Raw genomic sequence first — 6,134 nt, 5'->3', positions numbered from 1 at the left:
AGGAAAATGAAGCTTGGAGGTCGAGCTTGGAGAGGAGAAAGCTTAAGTAGTGTGGCTTGGGCATTCCATCGAACACCTTGTGTGCATAGGAGGTGAGCACCACAAAGCTCTCCCCTTGCCGGCCAGGAAAAACAGAGCAGTGGGAGTGCTCTGCTCGCGGGTGAGGGGTATATATAGGCAACTCATTGGTCCCGGTTCGTCCCACGAACCGGGACTAAAGGGCAGCCTTTAGTCCCGGTTCATGCCACCAACCGGGACCAATGGTGGTGGGCCAGGAGCGGGGCCCATTGGTCCCGGTTCGTCCCACCAACCGGGACCAAAAGGTCCAGACGAACCGGGACCAATGGCCCACGTGGCCCGGCCGGCCCCCGGGGCTCACGAACCGGGTCCAATGCCCCCATGGGTCCCGTTCTGGACTGAACCGGGACTAATGGGCTGGCCCGGCCTGGACCATTGCCCCCTTTTCTACTAGTGGGAGCAGGTTTTTTAACCCTCGTACTCTCAAACTATTCATGGGAATGAGGCACACCCTAGATGGTCAAATGTTTCCTTCCCCATGAGAATTGCTTATGAATCACACTCTCTCCGATAATATTAGGCTTCCTATATGGACTTGTCTTCCCAACTATTATTAGCTACTGGAAGTGATATGTCTAGGTATACCTATAAAGATCTATCTTGTGGACCACTAACCAAAACGGGGTCCATGTTATGTGAGAATTTGTAATGCGTCTGCCGAGAGAGGCAAAGGAGGAGCTCGAGCTCTCAGTTGTCACGGTGGCAGCAAGGAAGCTTTATAGGATTGAGATCTAATATGATACCATGAAAGAGATATTGGTGGGAGGAGAGAATTTTGGGGAATATCATACAGGATTGCAACCAGCAAGGCTACAGAATTTATAGCGCAATGGAGAAACGTTAGGGATTACACAATTCCCTTATGATCTACAGGTGATATACAATTACAGATATGCAAAGATATCACTAGCACCTGCAAGGAAAGATCAGTATGATCCTGTTTATATATTTGTTCTCTAACAGCATGGCACAACATTCAACGAGCGAAAACACTCCAGGATCTTCCTCTGCTTCATAAAATTCTGCAGCAGTGTCCTGGTCGTAGTTCCTTGCCACAACAATCTTTAAGGAACCTAAAAGTCAAAGTCAAAGGGTAAGTGTGGTTGGGGTTGGAAGGTGGCATGATCCAAGGCTAAAAAATTGTAAGATAATGTACCTCGAACTTCTCTTTTATTATATCAAGTGTAACTTGTGTCTCCAGTTTGGTTTGTGTATATGCGTTGATCTTGTTGACTTCCTACAACATTCAACATTGGAACATAACTAGCTAACCCACTGATAACACCTCAGAGTAGGATATATGAAGTAAAGTAGATCCCATCTAGCATTATCCAGAACATACCTCGATGAATCTGCCAAGGTTGGGTCTTCCCCCAACGATATCGTAGTTCTTGATGCCAGAAAAGGATATCTGAAGCCTTTCGATGAATGGCACATATGCAATGTCAATCTAGAAAGAATATTTCTCTCAAAAAAATAGAAAGAATATATATGACAGCAAAACCATGTATTTCAAAAGCACAATTCTTCTGAAATCTTTTATGAGGTTTGGCCATGGACAAGAGGAAAGGGAACCCCTGATGTAGTGACGTACACATACCAGACTGAACTGGCCAAGGAAGAATGGGCCATCGCTGAACTTCCCTAGGGCAGCTTCTATTTTATCAACAGCGGCAACTAATGATAGATGAAACAAGGTGAAATGTGAGCACAAACTGCATGCAGCCTTTCAATATAGAACATCTCAAACAAACAAACATGTTGTAAGTAGTGCATTGTTCTGCTGTTTTTGTTTACCAGCTTCGTCGGTCACATCTCCCTTGGAGCGTAGGCATGAGAAGAAAGCGCTGGCGTTGAAACTGTCACTGTACGCAAGGAGTTCCTCAGCAAACTTCTTCTTTGCAGAATCCTGGTGGTTCACCACATCAGGAATGCAAACTTCAGTTCCACTGAAAACGAGGAACATGTGTATGTGTCTCTTACATGATGGAGCAATTCTGGGCCATCGAAATTGTCGCCGATGTACTTAAGCAGATTCAGGCTCTCTCCTTTCACTTGCTTGTTGTGCTCCAGGGCAGGTACCTGTATGTCCAACATAAAGAGATGTGTGCATGAAAAGAAATGATAAATACTACTCCCTCTGTCCCGAAATAACTGTCTCAACCATAGTACAATTTTATACTAAAGTTAGTACAAAGTTGAGACACTTATTTTGGGACAGAGGGAGTATATCACATATATACAACTCCCCCTATTCCTAAATATAAGTCTTTTTAGACGTTTCAAATGTACTACAACATACGGATGTATGCGGACATATTTTAGAGTATAGATTCACTCATTTTGCTCTGTATGTAGTCAGAGTCTCTAAAAAGACTTATATTTGGAAACGGAGGGAGTACCTTGTTCTCTGGGTAGACCTTGTTCTTGTACTAGGCTGGCCTGTCCATGAGATCTAGCGCGACTATCTTGATCTTGCCCTGCAAGCCCTGCACATGAATCATATGAGAAGGAAGGAAAGTCCACTGAAAAGGGAAGAAAAAAACACTCCCACTAGTGCCTGCTTGCTACTCCCTCCTTTCCAAAATAACTTTGTACTAACTTTATACAAAGTTGGGTCATCTATTTTGGAACGGAGGGAGTACCTTGCAATTTCTCGCGATCCAGACGCGCTGCGCGTATGGGCAGCGGTACGCCACGTACAGCCTGAACAAGACAAGAAGAAAGTGAAGACCAACAGGATGAATATGCAACCGAGGAATGTATTTCACGTGTTTGTACCTGGTGGTGCCGTCGAAGAGGGAAGGGGGCTCCGAGGAGGCGGAGGTCAGGTTGGCGGGGAGATCTTCTCCAGCGGAGCTGCGAATGCTGAATTCATTAGGAGGCCGAGAGATTGTGCGCCTACATGACCGGTACGGCAGCACCGGCGGCCATGGTGACACGGTTCAGGGCCATGGCGAGTGCTGTGCGGGTCAACTGACAGTGGTATGTAACAGAGGTGGCAATGGAATGGAAGAACGAGACTTGCTAGAGACAAAACCAGTTGGATGCAAGGGGGAGAGAGACAAAACCAGTTATAGACTTGCGGGTCAACATTGCGATACCACCAATCTCGGTGTTGACCGTCTCCAAGTCTCGTTACAAGTTTTTTGTTTCTGAGCAATGTTGTTGCCGCCAGTCCCTCGCCGCTGCTCTCCTCGCTCTATGCGTTGCCGTGGCTCGAACCAACGAAGGAGAAAGGGAGGAGAGGAGGATGAACACGAGGACACGGTGATTTTTTCGGGCGCACGAACGCCGCCGGCCGCACGAACGGCCACTTGTTTCCTTGTATTCAGAGGCTACATCACGGCTACACCGGCGCACTACATCAGTACACAGCGGGGCTTTTTATACACGGCTGCTCACACAACGCACCCCTCGCTGGCTAACAACCTGGACTAAGAGGCTACACCGGCGCACTACATCGGTCAAATTATGGATTATTACTTGACGTAGAGGGATGGTTGTGCAGCGGAGGCGGTTGCATCGCGCGTAGCTACTGGGATCGTGCAAAAGTGATGGTGACAACACTTGAGTGACTTTTATGGTGATGCTTCTAATCACGTGGTCTTGAGATCTGGGGTGAAAGTTTAGGTCTGACCTGAGATGGTTATACTACCTCCGTCCTTATTAATTGGTCTCAATTGTATTCTGTGCCAAATTTTGATCATAAATTTAACTAACAAAATGTTCATGCATGTCACAAAAAATTGTATCATTGAAAACTATGTTGAAATACGAATCTAATGATATAATTTTGTTTTAGGAGGCCATTACGAGGCAACGATTGCTCCTCACATTCAATGCTCACATGGCTGCACTAGTTACCATAGCCTCCGTCAGCCACTGCTTCGGCTGGATGATGGGGTTGCCCTAGATCTGAATGCCCGGGTCGGTGGTAGAATGGAGAAAAGTTTTTGGATTTGCCGCTCATCTACGGTTCTGAGACTAGAATGGCGCCAGTGTCGGCATAGAATAAATTCTCTCTATCTCGCCCCCGTTATGGGGGGTGCTTTCTATTGTTGGGAGGCATGTAGAGAAGGTGGTGCTTCACTACTGGAATAGCCTAATATGCCAACGCTTCTTGTATGCCGGCGGCTTTTTGATATCGGATGTATATAGTTCGCAAATCTCTCAGCAGAAGAAAAGCCGACGGCCGACGAAAATTCGCTGGCAAAGCCAGACCGCCGTGAAATCTTGACCTATGTCAACGGCGGTCGGCGGCATACCTCTGGCCGTCGCGAACATAAACCTACGCCGACGGCTGCCGTCGGCATACCTCCGTCCATAGGTATTGCTAACGGCCAGCTGACGTCATCATATAAATGTTGGATTGGTTGTTCACCTCAAAAAACTGGACTAATAACTTCCCCAACACCATGGCCCTTCCTCTCTCAAAGCCAGTATCAGACCACACTCCATGTGTCATCTCCATTGGCACATCAATTCCAAAGTCAAACATTTTCATGTTTCAAAAATTCTGCTAGAACATCCTGATTTCCAGGCAGTAGTAGAAACAATCTGGAACCAACAGATAGATGAGTAAGGCTCTACCAAGGTTATTACTGGCAAGTTTAAAAGATTGACCAAGGGATTAAAAATATGGTCCAAAAATCTTTCATACCTAGGCAGCATAATTCAAGCCACCAATGAGGCCATTGACACATGGGACACAGTAGAAGAATACAAAAGCCTATCACATGTGGAAAACAATGGTAGGGAAATTTCAGAAGTCCACCTGCTAAAAAATTTATTTTATCAGAGGATTTACTGCAAATAGAGGGCCACAATTAAGTGGGTGAAATTTCAGGATGAGAATTCCAAGTTCTTTTAGGACAAGGAAACAATTAAATACAGGTACAATCACATTACAATGCTACGGGATGAACATGGAAATGAATTCACTGAATACCATTCCAAAGCTGCTCTCCTTTGGAAATCTTTCAAAGAGAAGTTGGGGCAAACCAGGACAACAAGCAATCTGCTATATGTGCACCTGCTACCCCAGACTTCACAACTTGCAAAGCCTAGATGTGCCCTTCAGAAAACAAGAAATTGATGCAGTCATCAAAGAAATGTCTACAGACATAGCCCCTGGGCCTAATCGTTTTAATGGTGCATTCGTCGAAGCTCAAAAGATTTTAACCTATTCATCGAAGACTTCTACTTAAAAAATTAATCAAACGACAAATACCACTTAAAAAACTAATCAAAGGACAAATAAAAACAATAAACGCGTACTAACACAACCCATTAATAGTAAACACATATTGAAATAATCTCTATATGGCATATTCTGAGTTTTTATTGTTCATAGATGTCAACACTTTATTATTTAAAATTTCATAGTATTAATATTTGTCTTTCCACAAATATAAACGAATTGTTGGTGTTTTAAAGATTTACCGAAACCGAAAAAGGCTTTCGCCCCGCTTTATATTATAAAGCACATGCCCAAGCCAACAATCCACAAAGGTTCACACATACGCGGACACACACACACCAAGTTCACACACAGACATGATCCACAAGGGTTAATGCTGAGGGCACAGCTCAACAAGCCCTAGAACAGAAAAGAAAGACATCATCTAGTCGGGCTCGGGGGCGGAAGCGGAGGCGCCAGGCGGAAGGCGAGCGATCGAAGGTCGGCGAGGAGGGTGTTGATGACGTCCCGATCCTGAGGGCGGCTAAGCGGCCGCCAAAGCTGCAAGTACCCACACATTTTAAAAATGGCGTCAGTAGCGCGTCGTAGAGGCACTTTTTGGATGACAAGCTTATTGCAGACGGTCCACAGCGTCCAGGCGAGGACCCCAACGCATAACCAACGGATATGTTGGTGGCGAGGGGGGGAGGCATGGATCTCCGCGAGAAGGTCGGGGAAGTTGGAGTTGCACCACTGTCCACCAATCGTCTCGTGGAAACTGGACCAAAGAAACTGGGCCGCAGGACACGTGAAGAAGATGTGATTAGCATCCTCCGCCGTGCCGCACAAAGGGCAAAGCCCATCTCCGGGTCCG

At 45.9% G+C, this 6,134-nt stretch overlaps 1 pseudogene; it reads right to left on the bottom strand.

The window, feature by feature from the left end:
* Positions 1–942: 942 nt before the first annotated feature.
* Positions 943–3,033, bottom strand: LOC119344669 (annotated as a pseudogene).
* Positions 3,034–6,134: the final 3,101 nt, after the last annotated feature.

The sequence above is a fragment of the Triticum dicoccoides genome, unplaced genomic scaffold (assembly GCF_002162155.2).
Source record: "Triticum dicoccoides isolate Atlit2015 ecotype Zavitan unplaced genomic scaffold, WEW_v2.0 scaffold178985, whole genome shotgun sequence".
Taxonomy (NCBI): Eukaryota; Viridiplantae; Streptophyta; class Magnoliopsida; order Poales; family Poaceae; genus Triticum; species Triticum dicoccoides.
This window is presented reverse-complemented; position numbering and strand designations above follow the sequence as displayed.